The following is an 18993-nucleotide window of genomic DNA, read 5'->3' as shown; positions in this document are numbered from 1 at the left end:
GAAAACTTGTAAAAATAGATGTGAAAAAGAGAATAAACCCAATTGTCGTATTACATTCCATAAGTAAGCATTATTTTACTTTATTTTAAGCTTATTCACACCGTATTATATGGATCAGTTTTAGAAACATATACTATCACATCACAATGTAGCGATTCTCAAGTGTCCTCATCGTTGTTTACTGGGGTAAGTAAATTATGAAACATTTGTAAAAGTGTCTTAACTAAATACTCTGAAACTAACTACGACTCTGCAAACAGAAGAAATTTACTTTGCCGAATTTGGACTTCGCAAATTAGTTCATAACGTGGCGAGTAATTTGCGCTCCCATGTAAAAATGTCTATTCATTCAAAAGCAGATTTTACTTTTAAGAACTAAATGGTGATATTATAATGCGAGATGCCTATTTACTGTCAGATTGATTTATTGACGAATCACAGTCAGCTTAACCCCCTTCGTTCTTCAACAGTTGATTTTACCCCTCGCCATTATCTTCTCGTCTATTAATTCCTATGTCTGTGTTATGAACCATTGTTATGTACCAAGCCAGCTGGTAGGGGTAGCAGCTTGCCACACCAAAATACATATTTAAAGGTGGGTCAAATTCCAGCACTGGGAGAAATGGGAAAGGGCACCCGGAATGAGGCAATCCAAAGTACTCATAAACGGGCCAGACAACTACTCAATATGGACAGAAACTCACTGAGGGAACTGGTAGGACTACTAAAGGGACACTGCCATCTCAGGAGACACATGAAGTTGTTGGGAGTGGAAAACACCAACAGATGCAGGAAATACGAAGAGGATGAAGAGACTCCAATTCACCTTTGGTGCCAATGTCCCGCTCTGTTGGGAACAAGGCTCAGATACCTGGGAAGACACATTGTAGAACCAGAAGACATAGCCACATATCCAATGAGAACCCTGGTGAACTTCATTAAAGGGGCCGGATTACTGTTAAAGGAATGAGGTAAAATGGGAGATAGCACAATGGGCCTATGGCCTAAGTGCCTAAGGGCCTAAAAATAAAGAAGATTTTTTGATTGAGCAGTACTCAAAGTTGGTATATGAGAATATGAATCCCTGCACTCAACTTATTGCGGTGTCCTACTTACTTTGCTCCATAAACAAATCCCTCCAGCGCACAGGGTACCCAGCAACTTGAACTTCTCTTACTTCGTCCATTATTTTACAGCAATACTCTTCGACCGGTATGTTTTCATTGCATCCCATTATTCGGGATACCAGGTTGTATATTATTCTACAAAAACAAAAACATCATATTATTAATTAGCAGTTAGTTATATGAATACGGTGGAAACTTAATTAACGAGCATAATTCATCCCAGAATCTTACTAAAGATTCAAATTCTTAAGTAAGACTTGACATGACTGACTGACCTGTGTGTAAGGCTGTATCCCCAAGAGTCTCCCGATGTAAGTATCCCACGACACTGATGAGACAACTTACAAGATGACCCAACATCTGCTTTTGTTTTTCCTTCCATTTGTTCCATCAACTGAGACAAGCAAAAATCTGAAGAAAAAAATATTACCTACTGTTGGTATATGAGTGTCTCGAGTTGATTATATCAGAGGTTCCTAACCTTTTTACTTACATATGTACGAACATTTTTCTTTAACGCCCCCTCCCACATCAACCATAACGCGTATAAAGAAGGCGCCGTAGGCGTAAATTTCACTAGGCCCAAGGAAAATCCAATAAATACTGTTGATTATTATCGTTCGGAAAGTCAGATTACAAAGAAAAATTAGTCACGAAATTTCATCAAACGAAAATTTCTACAAAAAAGCGCTGAATTATTTACAGTGTTTATAATTGTTTTGTGTCTATCTTCCAAAATCCTATAAATTCGCCCCCCAAAGAACTTTTAAGTCTTGACTGCCCCACAGGCGACTTAAATCTCCCACTGGTGAACGATATTGTCAATGCTTTGTCTATATTATGTATTATGTGCTTACCAAATGCTGCGCATACACTTACAAACAGAAACGCGAGCCACGAAGCATAATATTCAACTTTCCCAGTAATAAATAATTATAAGCAATAATTAGTCATCCGAAATACTAATACAAATTGAAAATATCTCCCGAGTAAAAATAAATGCCGCCTACGGGAATTGAACCCGTGCCTTCTGATGTCCGGTCAGGTGCTCTGTATCCACTGAGCTATGTCGGCTTATTTCCAACCCGTCAAATGATTCAACATGTACTAGTACCAGTAGTATTTCCCAGTAATTTTAATTTTAAATACATAAACGACTATACTGCCTTTTATAAATAAACATATAATAGAGTACAAAAGTAAGAAAAATAATATCATTACATAATAGTAGTTTTAAACTTAAAAATAACATACAATTATTTTGTGTATCACAACCAAAAATAACAAAAAAGAACAATGAGAAATATCATCATTTCATTTCAACATGTCCATATTGCGTATATAAAGTTACATTATGGAAAAATAATTTTTGAGTGCATGTTTATATTGCGCTAATTTTAAGAAATAAATGTCGCCGATGTTAGCATGTTCATTTCCCAAAATGTGTTAGAACGGTTGTCAGTCTATTGTTAGCGCGACCAGGGCATTTTTGTATTACAAAATTTTAATGTTTTTGTATTACAAAAATAATGTTGGGAGAGAAATGATAGAGTGAGATGGCGTAGACCGTAGAGAATATGTACGTGGTAGATACTTAACTAGATAAGTACCCGATTCTCTTCCATTTGGAGAATTTCTCGTGCAGGTCTTTGCATTTTTTCCACTGGAATGTTTTACCTCTAATTTACATTGCAGAGTTCTGTTCAAATTGTTGCCAACTCTCCTCCACCGTTCGGCTTCTAAAACTCTCTCAGCCACTGAAATTAAGCAATTATTATGTCATAAAAATAAGGTTAAATTGCAAAAAAAATAATACTTGATAGAGTGTAATAAAAAGTTATCTTACCCCTAGCAATATTATTTGGAAAAACTGTGCTTCGTGCTATTTTGAGTAAATAATTAGCCTTTCTCCATGGAATTCGTACTCTACAATCATTTAATGGCTTCATTGATTCCAACTGTCCTGAAATAATGTAATCACTAAAGCATTTTAAAATTAAAGAAATTTTCTGGAAAGTTCTTGTATTACATAAAAAAGATATAAAAGTTATAAAGTTAAGTATTTCAATACAAAAGTTTAAAATGAAATAGAGTATCACAAATCGTAACCAGAGTGGAGTCTAACAGAATTGTAGTAAGTAGTGCCCATAAATAAACCACTCACGTAGTACTAATCACTAAAGAAAATATAGTACCAAATTAGGCGCTAGTGTACCATCATTCCTTTCAATGGCGGCAATTGAGTTTATTTAGTACTTATGTCTAGAGATGGCAAAATTTCGTTTTAACTAAAAACGCGAAAAAATATTTATGTTTCGAAAATAGGGCATTTATAAGTTTTCTTTGCGTTTCAAGGCATTTGAAAGTGTTTCCAGTGATTTCTATTTCGCGAATGAACGCGAAAAACGTGATTTTGGCCGTATTTCAGCTAAATTATTCTATTTAGTGAAATAGGCGCGAATTTCCCGAAAATACCGGGTATTAAAATAATATGTGAGAATTTCAAAAAGTCGATATTTACATTACGATTTTTTTTTAATTTTGTTACTATTTTATGTGTAAATATTTAATATTTTTGTACTGTAGGCTAAAATTGCTTTTTGACATTACACAAATTGTGCGAAATAAAATACGCCTATTGATGTTAATCGCAATCTGCATTTTTTGTGTTTGTGTTCGACTCGTACTTAGAGTTTCCTTCCTTATTCATTTAATATTAAAATTAATTATTTATAATCTTTCACATGGAAATACTTGCTAATGAAGGTTAAACATATATTTTACCAAAAATACTTAAAATATGCGCTAAAAACATTCAGGAAATACATTTTTTTCTATTTTGCTACAAAACGCTAAATTATGCCTCAAAATGCTATAAAACGCTAAATTTCCAATTGTTAATGCTAAAAAATCTGAAAATTAATGCATAATTTTGCCATCTCTACCTATGTCCAACAAAATAGATTCTATGTGTGCAGTTTATGGATGTAATAATTACAAACATCAAAAAACACAAGTCGTTTTTAGGATAAAAAAACCTTGACAGGTTAGTTTGTAAAATATAATACTAATTCGTTGAAACCCAGTAAAAATGTTCTTCATTGCGTAAATAGTGGAATATACCATGAAAAATATAATTTTAAAAAATGTAGGGTAATTCAGAATAGGAATGTTAGTTCCATATGACATTCGGTTCAGATGGAAGTTATAAATCATCGTCGACGTTGAAGTTCAAAACACATTTTACTAAAACTTGAATATATACCTATGTGGAAATTTTCGGTAAAATTTTTCTCAATTATAAGTACGTTATTACCTTTAAAAACCATGAAAGACATGTAGTTAATAGCCGCCTTAAAATATATTTTTATGTATGAGCAAAAAATGCAGTAAGGTCGTATGTAGGTTACCTAATTTTTCAGGTGATTTTATTTAGATTTCTATAATTTATTAACGTAAAATAAAGAATAAGATATAAATCACATAAAATCCATTAAAATGAATGAAAGAAAACCAAGGCACACTTCACCCCTCGTTTTGGTGACTTGTTTATTGTTCTCATAAAAAATATTAGCTAATTAAAATGTTACCTTGAGCTATGGCAACCCCTAAATATCCATTGATATCCATCTGCTGCTGGTTTCCCGCCATATAGTCCAGAGCCTTGCTGAGGGCAGAAAGCAGGGCTGGTCGAGAGGGAACCTCAGAAGTGTATGGCGATGCCCACGTATAGGGCAACACTAAAAGCAAACTGATGATGCTGAAATAAAAATAATATTGTACAATAGCAGGTTCATTTATTACTAGCGCCTGTGAAAAATCGCGGGATATTATAATTCCAATTAAGAAAATGACAATTAAAGTTATGTGTTGTGAAAATGGAAGGCATTTCTAGTGTATTGTTTATTCAGTGGATAAAATGTGGGGAGGCAAAACCTTAGAGTAGGCAAAACATTATTAGATTCACCGTAGTAAAACACAAAAACTTTTAAACTACCTTATACATTTTGGCATGTGTCCCCACATCCCACTGCGTGACCTGAGACTGACCTCTCCGAAAAGAAACCTCTCCAAGAGAGAAACTGCCTTTTATTGCGGTTCGCTCTCCCCCGGCCACCTTCCACTCCTATACACACCCCCTATACTATACAGGGTGACTGATTACAATATAAAATTCCAGTGAAATTTAAAAAAAGTTAATTGTAGTTACAATAAAAATAAGGTAAATTTTCATACACCAGGGTTCAGAGTTTCGAAGTCGAAAATGTTGAATTAATGGTTACTTGTTAGATATGTTTTTACGATGTTGTTATTGTATTTACGAATGCAAAGGAGTATTGTTTTAATGGACGTGCAGTTTAAAGTGTGCCTAAGTAAATAAAAATCATAATCTTCAATACTTATTAATGAAGATTTCGTTAGTGTTATTTCTTACGATTTGCTAGGACTTAATATTTAATTATTGTAATTTTCATGATGCTTTGTTGTCGCAATTTCACTAAATCTACTAGGTAGGCTTGCAAGAATATATTCAAATTCAAATTTCAAAAAAATATTTATTGCACAAAAATACAGAGTACAAAGGGTATAGCTTATAGGTTACATCCTATTTCTTCCAGCTAACCCAAAAATACACATTATATTACATAACACAACAATTACATGTTAACAAATGTAAGTAAATAAAAAAATAAAATAAAAACAGAGGTATTTAATTTATGTAAGGTATTCATTTAAGGTGTAGTGACATTTGTTTAAAAGAAATGTTTTTATTGATGATTTAAATTTAAGTATATCGGTTATTTGTTTGATAATACGTGGAAGGTTTTTATATAATTTAATGGCCATGTAGTGTGGTCCTTTTTGAAATATAGTTTTGTTTGCTTTTGAGATTTCTGTGTACCTTGTAGCGTGTTTGTGTTGAGTTTTTTTTGGGAACTTTTCTGGAGATGATCGAACTAACACGCATAACTCCATATATACAGGGTGTATCGGCACGTACCCGACAAACTTTAACCAGCTATTCCTTAGCATATTTGGAGTAAAAAATGTTATGGGCACTTTGCTGTCCGGTAACATTTTACCACATGTCACCAATGTTTTATCCTTTGTCAAAGTTTGAAAACCCGTCTGGCAATATTTTGTTCGAGTTTCGTTGAATAATGTACGTACGTACCTACGTTGGCGCGCTTTTACAATCACAACGAAATGGCACGGCACCATTCGTCTCATTTTTAACTATTATTATTTGGTGTGTACGAAAGAGCGAGGACACTTTTTGACACACTTGCTAATAACAGCTGTTGAACACGAGAAACAATGCAAATGACAGTGACGGAGTGTGGATTTTTTATTTATTTTTTATTTTTAACGGAAAAAAATGTTACCGGACAGCAAAGCCCCCATAACATTTTTTACTCCAAATGTGCTGAGGAATAGCTGGTTAAAGTTTGTCGGGTACTTGCCGATACACCCTGTATACATATATGTCCGTCACTGTCAGATGTTTGATATTTTTAATAATTGGTCTACATGAATCCCGGTGATCAGAGTTTGTAATTTTTCGTAGGAACCTCTTTTGGATGATAAAAACATCTTTGGCGTTTACTGAGTTTCCCCAAAAAACTATTCCGTATTTTGTCATTGAGTTTACGTATCCATAGTATGCGGTGATTACTGACTCGATGTTTAAGATATTCTTAAGGGTGCCTAGATCAAAAGAAAAGCTACTGATTTTTGCTACAACTCTAGAGCTATAAGCTAAAAGCTATAATCTATAATATAATATCTATAAGCTATAATATCTTATACAATATCCAATGCTTCGCAAGAAAATCACTAAAGAAAGCGAATACAGTTACACCAATACACACAAACCTTAGTACATGTTATGTGATCTACCTTATAGAGTAGGTACGAGTACAGTCAGCTCCCAGTAAGTTGAGAGGGATGAGCTGCGAGCTGCCAGCCTAATCAACATTCAATCCTCGCTCCGGGCCATTTCATCTCTGCCACAGCTGAAGAATTATTGCGGGATTTAAACAATGTTCGCAACATTTTCCAAGCTTTTTTCAATGACAAAATTCTAGTATTTTTATTTATTTATTTTTTAATCTTTCAAAAATCTTATAACATTCGCAAATAATTCAAAAGTATTCTTAAATTAAAATATACGTAAGTACCTACGTACACTAAGGCAGTTGCGAGCATAAAAATCAATTACTTTTAATACTACCTCTGTTTGGTTTTGGTTGTAAATAAGTCAATAAGTAACATTGAGTTTGGGTGAGCGTACCGGAAAAGCCATATCATTACTATTTATATATTTATCATTTTTTCACTGTGTCCGAAATCTTAAAGGTGTACACATAGGGTTGTTTAATAGAATTTGAACAATTCATCAAATTCATCAATTCCTGCCCATTGCCTGGAACCGCAGTCAGAAGAACATACCTTACATTTGGTGTATCCAGTTGCTCCACTCTCCAACTCCCCACCCAACCTTTTTAACCTAATCCTTCCCAACCCATCCTAAATCCCACAAACAAATAAAACAAACTTAAAAACTATGAACTCACAACAAATTTATATAAACTCAGCGACAGCGAACAGTAGGAGTCCTCAGTGTGGACCGAAGATGAAGGTTAATTTCGCTAACATTCGCGGTCTGCACACCAACCTAACTCCCATCCACCACCACCTTCTCTCACAAAATCCCCATCTCCTCTTCCTTACGGAAACACAGATGGCCGAGCCCCCAGATACCTCCTATCTGAACTGCCCAGGATATCATCTGGAAAGCCTTTTCAGGCCAAAAGGAGGTGTCTGCCTTTACAGCCGTGCTGACATCAGCTGCGCTCGTCTCGCAAATATCGAGAGCGCAAAACACGAAGTGTTATGGGTACGTGTGGATCTCACCGGTATGATGAGAATTTATGCGTGCCTATATCGCTCACCAAACCTTGCCGAATCAGACACTGTTGAGTTGTTTAAATACTTGAGTGACACTGTAGATATTCTCTTGCCCCGTTATCCATCGGCCGAGTTTGTAATCCTGGGGGACTTCAATGTTCATAATGAACAATGGCTGAAGTTCTCGGGCCCAACAAACTCTGCCGGTAGATCAGCGGAATCCTTTGCTCTTATCCATGGACTAAGCCAACTCGTAGAATCTCCGACCAGAATACCAGACATCCCATCACATCGAGCCAACCTACTCGATTTGTTTCTCACTAGTGAGCCACTCGGGTACAGAGTGGAGGTGACAGCGCCCTTAGGATCCTCTGACCACTGCCTGATTACCACCTCTGTCCCATCAGGCAAACCTTTTAAGGGAAAATGTTTGCGGAAAACTCGACCCTCGACGACGGGGGTGCTGTTCCGCCGTCGGTTCCTCACTGCGGCTTCTATATGAAAAAGCTGAGGATCCGGCATCGGGATGTACTCCACGTCATACGGGGGCTCGATGTTAACAAAGCTAGTGGACCTGATGGAATACCTGCCCTGGTATTGCAAAGGTGTGCTGCGGAAATAGTTCCAGTTTTGACAAAGCTCTTCAAAATGTCCCTGAAGTGTGGCACTGTGCCCTCTGGTTGGAAAAAAGCGGTAATTCACCCTATTCCCAAGAAAGGTGACCGCTCCAACCCGGCCAACTACCGCCCCATAGCGATCACATCAGTTCTGTCCAAAGTGATGGAACGTGTGATCAACGACAAACTGCTCACATACCTCGAGAAGAACAAAATTATCAACAACCGTCAATACGGATTCCGGCGGAACCGCTCGTGCGGTGATCTTCTCGCGTATGTGACGCATGTTTGGGGGCGGTGCCTGGAACGTCACGGTGAGACCCAAACGGTCGCACTAGACATATCCAAGGCCTTTGACCGGGTCTGGCACCGAGGACTTGTCAACAAATTGCATTCTTACGGACTTCCCGCATCCCTGTGTACGTGGATTGCTGACTTTTTAAGGGATAGGTCGATTCAGGCGGTTGCTGACGGTTTCACCTCTTCCTCGCACTCCATAAATGCTGGCGTCCCACAGGGATCGGTTCTGTCTCCAACTTTGTTTTTGTTGCACATCAATGACCTTTTGACATGTGCACCGATTCATTGTTACGCGGATGACAGTACAGTTCATGATAGCTTTTTGTTTGACAAGCCCCCAAAGTGCACACAAACTCCAACGGCTCGGAGGGCTTTGAAGCAGAGAATGGACGGTTATCTCGAGAGTATTTCCTCCTGGGGTAAAAATAATCTCGTCGAATTTAATGTTTCGAAGACCCAATCCTGTCTGATTACGTCTAAAAGGGATCCAAATGATAATCTAGTCTCCTTCAACGGAAGCAATCTTCCGAACAGGCCTTCCATTGATATGCTTGGTGTAACTATAAGTGACCAGCTCAGGTACGGGGGCTCCATCGAAGCTAGAGTAAAGTTGGCCTCTCAGAAGCTGGGCGTACTGTACAGGGCCCGCAGATACTTTAATAGTACACAACTGCTTACCCTGCACAAATCGCAAGTGCGCCCTACTGTCGAATTTGGCAGCCATCTCTGGTCTGGAGCCCCAAAATACCTGAAAAAAACCCTTGACTCTGTGCAGAAACGGGCGGTCCGTTTGATAGATTCCCCAATCTTAACAAACGGACTGCAATCTTTAGAGCACAGGCGTCAGGTAGGTATGCTGTCCTTGTTCTATCGGTATTACAATGGAAGATGCTCTGAAGAACTAGCGTCATTGATCCCTTCGGCACCGGTGCGTAGTCGGGATACACGCCAAACGCGCGCCCAACATTTGTACACAGTTGACACTTGTCACATGAGAACGGGTCGCTTCTACGATTCGTTCTTAAGTTCAACAGCTCGGCTGTGGAACGAACTGCCGGCCTCTGTGTTTCCTCCCTCCTACAAAATGGGACTCTTCAAGACCCATGTTCACTCCTTCCTCTCCACAAAAAGACCCTCCACACAGCATCCCCAAAGATGACATAGGCCCTGAGGGAAATTATTTTCTTCAGGGCCTCCTGTGTGGAGTAAATATAAAAAAAAAAAAAAAATCCTCCATGAACCGTCAACCCGACAAACATGTAAAGAGGAAGGTATGGCACTACAGGGCAGCAAAATGGGACGGCATGCGGTCTTTCTTCGGCGCCTTTCCTTGGAGTACTGTATGCTTTAGCTCCGAGGACCCATCAATTTGTGCACGCGAGGTAGGAGAAGTAATCACATCAGCAATGGATTGCTACATTCCCTTCTCCGTCAAATCCTCTGGAGCAGGCACAAAACCTTGGTTTGACCATCGCTGTGCTGAAGCTGTCAGACTCAAAAATACGGCTTTTAATACACTCCGGAAGATTAGCTCCATGAATAACCTTTTGGAATACCGAAAACGGGCAAGGGATTGTAAGAGAGTTCTAAATAGAGCTAAGAGCGATCACGACCAGAGAATTGCGAAAAAGCTGGCCGACTGCCCCACTGGTAGCCGTGCTTTCTGGTCACTCTCTAGCTCGATCGGAAGAAATTTCTGCAGAACCACTTTCCCACCTCTGACCAAGCCTGATGGTCGGCTGGCTAACTCAGCCCGCGAGAAAGCTGAATTATTAGGCTCGCGGAAAACTCAACTCTTCAAGATAACGGAGAGACTCCCCCTTCCATTCCGCACTGCGGTTTTCAAATGGAGGAACCGAAGATCCGGAACAGAGAGGTTCTCCGAGTCTTGAACGAGCTGAAAGTCGACAAAGCCTGTGGGCCGGACGGAATACCTGCCTTGGTCCTCAAGAGGTGTTCTGCAGAAATGACTCCAGTGCTCGCGAAATTATTTAGGCTCTCTCTCAAAGGTGGAAAGGTGCCAGATCTTTGGAAAAAGGCAATCGTCCACCCAATCCCAAAAAAGGGGGACCGCTCCGACCCTTCTAACTACCGCCCCATAGCCATCACTTCCATACTCTCGAAGGTATTAGAAAGGGTGGTTAGCAACAAATTGCTCACATATCTCGAGAATAACAATATCCTAAGCGATCGGCAATATGGATTTCGTCGAAATCGATCGTGTGGCGATCTACTCGGATATGTAACGCATATTTGGGGGCGGTACATGGAACCTTTTGGTGAAACCCAAACCGTAGGGTTGGATATCTCCAAAGCCTTTGACAGAGTCTGGCACCGGGCGCTTATCGGGAAGTTACCATCGTATGGGATCCACCCAACCCTGCATAGTTGGATTGCGGACTTTCTGAGGGGAAGAACAATTCAAACCGTGGTTGACGGCTCTTCTTCCTCACCGCACCAAATCAATGCGGGGGTGCCACAAGGATCTGTGCTGTCTCCGACGCTGTTTTTATTGCACATCAACGATCTCGTCGAATGTGCACCAATTCACTGCTACGCTGATGACAGCACCGTTCACGAGGGTTATCTTTTTGACAGGCCCCCTTCCACCTATGATGTCCGAACAGCTCGGGAAGTTTTGAAGCGAAAAATTGACCACCACCAAGAGATAGGTCGTGCCTGGGGTAAGGCCAACTTGGTCAGTTTCAACGTCTCAAAAACCCAAGCGTGTCTGATTTCGGCAAAGAGGGAGATCAATGACTGTCTGGTGCAATTTGATGGGAGCACTCTCCCCAATAAAGACTCCATTGAAATGCTTGGAGTTACTATATCAGACCAGCTCAAGTATCGGGAATCCATAGAAGCCCGAGTAAATCAGGCCTCCAAAAAGTTGGGCGTCTTGTACAGGGCTAGGAGATTCTTCAACAGTGACCAGCTGCTGACCCTGTACAAGTCTCAAGTCCGCCCAACTATTGAATTTGGGAGCCACCTTTGTGCTGGTGCCCCAAAATACTTGATAAACCTGCTTGAGTCTGTGCAAAGGAGAGCGATCCGTCTGATTGACAATCCGTTGTTAACAGACCGATTGCCTTCTCTAATGCATAGACGCAATGTAGGCATGCTGTGTCTGTTCTACAGGTATTTCAATGGAGCCTGCTCCAAGGAGCTAGCAGCATTGATCTCTGATGCGCCGGTGCACGTGCGCGAAACTCGACGGACACGAACTGAATACTCGTTCACGGTTGACGTTGGCTTCATGAGAACGGGCCGTTTTTACGACTCGTTTTTGCGTAAGTCGGCTCGTATGTGGAACGAGCTACCGGCATCTGTTTTTCCTCCCTCCTATAATCCGAGTCTCTTCAAGGCCCGCATTAACAAATCCCTTCCTACAGCCCCTACCTTACTCCGCCTCACAACGCCGCCCAACCGGGTGGTGACATAGTTCCCCTGTCTGTGCACTGCACAGGCAATGACACTCTTGTGAGGTGTCACATAAAAAATAATAAAAAAAATTTCAACGTTAATTTTCGGGTTCTATGAAAGACATATTTAAGTTCTCATATTATATCATTATAGGCCAGTTGCTTTACAGAACTAAAGTGATAACAGAACTTTCAGAGAACTTGAACATTAAGTTTGAAATTTGAAGAATTATTCATATTCTCTAAAACAACCCGTCCCTAGTCTAATCTTTTCTGGAGAATTTAACTGTGAAATAATGTCAATGCATTGCATTGTAGTCATACTTACCTGCTAGTTATATTTGTGTTATTAATCGACATCGCGTTTGGGTCCCACCCAGGCTTATTGTGTTCAATTCCTCGGCTGACTAAGTCCTCCATCACAACACAAGTAATATTTTCCGCTCACTGTGGTGGTAGTAGGAGATTTTCAAATATTTTCAGATTATTCGTAACCCGGGAATTTTTGTCTTTCTTTTTAAAACAATAATTAAAACACAAATTCTATGGGTGAATGCAATTATTGTACCTGTCTGTTAATTTCTCACTAAAATGTTATACAATTTGATCGTTATTTTCTCAGCTTAGATTTTATATATGCAGAGATCTTGAAAATTTCATGAAATTCAAAATATTTTTCTTTATTTCCCAGTTAAAGTGGCCAACAATGTTGACGATCTCTGCTGTTTGTCGCCGTTTCGATTATTTTAAATTAAAAAGATGAATCTAACTCTGCCATTGTTGGAATATTTTTGAACTCGTATTTATTTATGCCTCCCTCCCTCCTCCCTCCACGTGATTATAATTTTCAGTTAGAGCTGTGTGGGATTTCGGACATAATTGTAGGTAGTGTATACACTATGTGTATATCCATGTGTACACTTTATGATGAAAATAACATTTCTTAACTATACGGATAATGAAACGAGATCTTTCTGTGGAAATAATGTTCAGTATGTTTTTGAGCAAACAGTTTTGAGTAGATGTTCTATGGAAAAATCGTTATGGCTAGCATAAGTATATTATGCTTCGAGATAAAACTTGGGCTGTATTTCAAATAGAGAATGATTTCTGAACAAAATGCTTGACTTAAAATTAAGATTTATAGATATATAAAATTAAGAGTATTACCTGTATAGTGACAATAAGTTATGTATCTAACGGATCTACTTTATAATGCGCGCTTACAAAATTCCTTTTAACTACATAATCGCAATAAAACCATTTGCATTTACTGCCAGTTAAATAATTCATTTCAAAATATAGATGTAAAGTGGAAGGCATTAAAACATAGTAGTTTTGCTAGTATAGATGATGTAAGGCGGAAGGCATTAAAACACATTAGTCTTACAAGTATACTCGTAGATGTAAGGTGGAAGGCATTAAAACACAGCAGTTTTGCTAGTATAGATGATGTAAGGCGGAAGGCATTAAAACACATTAGTCTTACAAGTATACTCGTAGATGTAAGGTGGAAGGCATTAAAACACAGTAGTTTTGCTAGTATAGATGATGTAAGGCGGAAGGCATTAAAACACATTAGTCTTACAAGTATACTCGTAGATGTAAAGTGGAAGGCATTAAAACATAGTAGTTTTGCTAGTATAGATGATGTAAGGCGGAAGGCATTAAAACACATTAGTCTTACAAGTATACTCGTAGATGTAAAGTGGAAGGCATTAAAACATAGTAGTTTTGCTAGTATAGATGATGTAAGGCGGAAGGCATTGAAACACATTAGTCTTACAAGTATACTCGTAGATGTAAGGTGGAAGGCATTAAAACACAGTAATTTTGCTAGTATAGATGATGTAAGGCGGAAGGCATTAAAACACATTAGTCTTGCAAGTATACTCGTAGATGTAAGGTGGAAGGCATTAAAGCACAGTAGTTTTGCTAGTATAGATGATGTAAGGCGGAAGGCATTGAAACACATTAGTCTTACAAGTATACTCGTAGATGTAAAGTGGAAGGCATTAAAACATAGTAGTTTTGCTAGTATAGATGATGTAAGGCGGAAGGCATTAAAACACATTAGTCTTACAAGTATACTCGTAGATGTAAGGCGGAAGGCATTAAAACATAGTAGTTTTGCTAGTATAGATGATCCCGAAATACCGAGATCCCGCAGACATTTTGCGGGATTAATCTCGGTCGAAAATTTTGCGGGATCCCGCTGGACTGGCGGGATTACAGAGAAGCGCAGCTCATACATTTAAAAATTCGCCCACAAAGAACGATCTGCTGCAGACTTACATGACAAAAGACATGGGAAAAAATATTGCTTTATTATTGGACTGTAAAACAAGGTGTTCAAGCCTGTGCGAAATTATATCAATATTTAACAAAGTAAGATTGGGCGTATCGAAGTCTGGTTGACTTAGGGCTCGGTGCAAATCTTGACTACTTTTTCACTGAAGAGGAATATGGTGTGCTGAACGATCTGGAAGGAATATTACAACCGGTGAAATTAGCAGTCGAAGTTTTATGTAGGCGAGACTCAAACTTGATTACTGCGGAAACCACTTTAAAATTAGTTATTAGCAAACTGAAAAATATTAATAAGCCATTAGCCCAAAAATTTGTTGATTCTTTGAGGAAACGGATTTCAGAGCGGCGAACTAACTTGACAGCGGTTTTATTATACTTAGGTACATGATCCATATAAGTACGAAGAAGACAGAAGTCAATTTATTAATGTTGATGACACATTTAGTCTACCTTCAAAAAGTGTAATACGCAAGGCAATCAAAACTATAGTCGAAAGGCTAGAGTACACGGACACGGGTAACAACGCAGTAGCCACTGCCCCTGCTGACGCTGATGATCCTTACGATGACGATGATGACACTTCTCTTGCTAATCTGGAGACAAACGCAGCAGCAGCAGAAGCACCAATATCACTTCAAGACGAACTCGAACTTACTTTGATTGGTATGAAGAGTTCGAGATCAACATCCCATCAACAACCAAGATCTGGCAATATGAGCAACCTTGAAGTTTTGATAAAGAAGGAAATGAATTACTTCGAGTCCGGTGGATTAAAAGGCACATACCTTCAATTCACTTACAATGCGCTAATGACTATTGTGCCAACCAGCGTGGAAGCTGAACGAGCTTTTTCAGCCGCTGGCTACCTTGTGTCCAATATCAGAATCCGTTTATCAGATGACACAATTAATACTTTAACTTTTTTACGAAGCTATTTCCAAAATAATGTTTAATTAAACTTATGATGCTCATTGTACAAGAATATTGTTTATCTTGTGAACGTTATTATTTAAATTTAAGTTTCAGTTCAGTTTCAGTTTCAGTGCCGGCAATCCGGGCGATTATTTTATTTTCATTTGTGTACATAGATTTCTTTTACCCACCTCACTAGACAAAGTCTGTTCCGAGGCGGGTATGTTATGTAAATTTATGTCTTATCTTATTCTTTGCCAATTTATGACTTAAACTTTACCTATGTCTAACTAAAGGTATACCTATTAATAAATCATTTAAAATGTCCCAAAGAACTTGTTTTAATATAGGTATAAATTTAAAAGTCTAAAAACAAGGTTGGTAGATCGAGGTCTTTATTATACGATTGATAAGATATCTAAGTCCACTCTGCTGGATCCAGCGGGACTAAGATTGTTCAGTCCCGCAAATACCATTCCCTAGTGCAAGGCATTAAAACACAGTCGTCTTGCAAGTATATGGCATACAAATACTGCATAAAAATCTCAAAATCCGGCAGATTTAGTCTGCTGCGTCATTGAAGGTTCCTTATTTTATTTTTAATTTGCTTGAAAGTAACACTGTTAAAACATCAACGTACCATTAGCTCAATATTGTAGTTGAAAGTAATTAGACAAATTCCATGAAGAAAAGGAACATTTCAAATCGCCAGAGGTCACCGAGTGAGTGTAAAAAAGTAAAAAAAAAAAAAAAAAATTTAAATAAATTTTTTCAATCTCTCTAAAATCTCCTACTACCACCACATTAAGCGGAAAATGTTTCTTGTGTTGTGATGGAGGACTTATCCAGCCGAGAAATTGAACACACAACGCCTGGGTAGAACGCAAACGCCACGCCAACTCAGCCACTGACCGGAACTTCCACCGGCTATTCGACAGAACACAAATTAGTCCAAATATAAAATGGAAAACAAGTCTAGGATCACCAGCCAACACAGATAAAACATCAACGATTTTATTAAATCCTGTTTATAAGTAATGTATGTATTGCCAATAGTATGATGTTGATTGTTTTTTTATATTTAATGTGATATAATGTTGTAAACTGATTTACTTTTTTATTTTCGTTAAAGCTGATTGTGTTATGAAACCGTGCGTTCTATTAACACGGGATTTCCTAGCGGGACCGGCATTACTCATCCATCATCTATGCAATGTAATTAATTAAACTATAGATTGACTTTTATAACTTGTTTTCTGTTTTAAACTTTAAGCAATTACCAATTTATAGATTTGAGATAATCTTTTATAGATTTCTACATTAATGTGTATTAATCCAAGGTATTAGTGCCAAGTCCCACATAATTTGATTTTTAAAATAACTACATACTTCAAATATAACATTAGAACAGAGAACATATTAAACTAGAAATCTCAAATATTTCTACCAAACAGGACTCCAAGGCCAAAACTAATCTGGAAACAAACATCAAACTTCTAGAAGAAAAATGGATGCACGAAAAAACTTCATTTCAAAACGAGATTGTTTCTCTGCAAACCAAACTTATAGAAAAATTAGAAAAAAAAATTGAAAATTCAAGTTATATGGAAAAAAAAACCTATGCAAGTCGACTAAAAGAAATCCCGGAATCGAAATATTCATTGATTATTAAAAGTGAAAATTCAAATATGACATCAGACGCAATAAAAGAACAAATTGTCAAAAAAATAAAAATAGCAAATTTAGGCATTGCAGTAAATGGAGTTCGTAAAGCCGCCCAAAATAAACTGATAATATCTTGCCCTACTAAAGTCCACGCAGAAAAATTGACGGATGAAATTAACAAAACGCTCAAAAAAAATATGGTTGCGGAAGAACTAAAAAAGAAAAACCCAAAAATTTTCATAAGAAATCTACAGGCAGATCTCACAGAAGAAGATATAATCGAGGCTTTAAAAACCCAAAATGAAGGTATCAAAGATATAATGGAAAATGATACAAAAAACACTGTAAAACTAATAAAAATGTTTAAACCTAAAGTACAAAATGGACTCACGAACTATATACTAGAAACCAGCGGAGCACTGAGGTCCTACCTCATTGAAAAGGAAAAAATCAATATAGGATTCAGCAGAGTACGAGTGGAAGATGCAAACCCCCTGACGCAGTGCTACCACTGCTTGAAATTTGGACACACTGCACTGAAATGTTTGAGCAAAGACAAAAGCGCGACCTGCTTACATTGTGCTAAGGATCACGAATGGAAGGAATGCCCAAACAAAAACTCGGAAGAAACATGTAGCAACTGTATTTACCAAAACAATACTTTTAAGATGACCCTTAACACTAATCATAAAGCAAACAACACAAACTGCACTTACTTTAAAAAGATGATGCATATCGCGCAAAGTCGCATAGACTATGATTAGGTATGTTTATATGTATTATTATTCTAAAAAATCAATGCTTCTAACCAAAACTTTATTTAAATACTTAACATCTTCTTCTGATAAGCACAATAATGTATATCTTTTACTTCCGAAATATGAGTATCTCATATCTTTGATATTTTTTTCTTCTTTAAATATATTATATTCTAATTTATTGTCCGGTATCTATAGTGTTAACACGGGAGTATTGAAATGTATATTGATGTTAGTTTATCCTAGGTATACTCATACATGTAGAAAAAATATTTATTGTTGTCAATTATTTAACCAAAAACTTTCTGAACAAAGCAAAAATCTAACTAGGAATATATTGGTAATGTTTACTTCCGTAAAAATATTTATACAATTTATTTGCCTTGATAAATCTTCACACTTGTTTATATACTATTGCCGCCTATTAAAATATTATTCAATATGGGTGATTTGAACGTAGATTTTGACACCTCTGAAATCGCTTATGAACGCACACAAAGTTTTGAGAACTGGATTATCAAAAAACATGTTTCGGGAAATAATAATTTAACTGCAATCAACTTAAACATTCGATCCTTATCAAAATATTGGGATACGTTTCTTGTCGTTATCTCTAGCTCTCTAACTAATATTGATATAATCACGCTTTGTGAAACGTCGATTAATGAAAATAATATACATCTATACAAAATATTGGGTTTTACTTCTCATTACTTTTGTCGAAAAAACAAATCGGGAGGCGGGATTATTTTATATGTGAAAGATCACCTAACGTTTGAACAAATTAACATAATGCCAACTAAATTTGAATGTGTCTACGGAACTATTTCGGTCAAAAAACATAAACGTCTACATATATTGGCAATATACAGACCACCTAATTCAAATAAAAAAATATTTCTCGAAGAGCTAGATGTAATATTGGGAAATATTGAAATTAAAGAATCCGTTATGGTACTTGGGGATACGA

The sequence above is a fragment of the Hesperophylax consimilis genome, chromosome 12 (assembly GCF_061612785.1).
Source record: "Hesperophylax consimilis isolate HC1 chromosome 12, BYU_Hcon_1.0, whole genome shotgun sequence".
Taxonomy (NCBI): Eukaryota; Metazoa; Arthropoda; class Insecta; order Trichoptera; family Limnephilidae; genus Hesperophylax; species Hesperophylax consimilis.
Note: the sequence above shows the minus strand (reverse complement) of the source record.